Genomic DNA, 1,011 nt, shown 5'->3' on the forward strand with positions numbered 1-1,011 from the left:
CTATCCAAAATTCTAAGTTCCTAGAGAAGCCAATCATTCTAAACTTCAAAGGAAAAAGTGAGATGCCAAAACTGTTCAGAAGCAAAAAGCTACAAGTCCCGCTCATCTAATTAGAATTAATATTCATTGATATTTTGGAAGTTATAGTATATTCTCTTCTTTTTATCCTAAGAATTAATATTCATTGATATTTTGGAAGTTATAGTATATTATCTTCTTTTTATCCTAATTGATTTTCAGTTGCTTGGGGACAAGCAACAATTTAAGTTTGGTGTTGTGATGAGCGGATAATTTATACGCTTTTTGGCATTGTTTTTAGGTAGTTTTTAGTAAGTTCAAGCTACTTTTAGGGATGTTTTCATTAGTTTTTATGTTAAATTCACATTTCTGGACTTTACTATGAGTTTGTGTGTTTTTCTGTGATTTCAGGTAATTCTTGGCTGAAATTGAGGGACTTGAGCAAAACTCTGAAAAAGGCTGACAAAAGGACTGCTGATGCTGTTGGAATCTGACCTCCCTCCACTCGAAATGAATTTTCTGGAGCTATAAAACTCCAAATGGCGCGCTCTCAATGGCGTTGGAAAGTAGACATCCAGATATTTCCATCAATATATAATGGTTCATACTTTATTCGGAAAATGACGACGTAACTTGGCGTTGAACGCCAAGTACATGCTGCTGTCTGGAGTTAAACGCCAGAAACACGTTATGATCCGGAGTTGAACGCCCAAAACACGTTATAACTTGGAGTTCAACTCCAAGAGAAGCCTCAGCTCGTGGATAGATCAAGCTCAGCCCAAGCATACACCAAGTGGGCCCCGGAAGTGGATTTATGCATCAATTACTTACTCATGTAAACCCTAGGAGCTAGTCTAGTATATATAGGACATTTATCTATTGTATTAGACATCTTTTGACCACTTTAAGTCCTGGATCATTCGGTCACTTGATCATGGAGAGGGCTGGCCATTCGGCCATGCCTGAACCTTTCACTTATGTATTTTCAACAGT

The sequence above is a fragment of the Arachis duranensis genome, chromosome 3 (assembly GCF_000817695.3).
Source record: "Arachis duranensis cultivar V14167 chromosome 3, aradu.V14167.gnm2.J7QH, whole genome shotgun sequence".
Lineage (NCBI taxonomy): Eukaryota > Viridiplantae > Streptophyta > Magnoliopsida > Fabales > Fabaceae > Arachis > Arachis duranensis.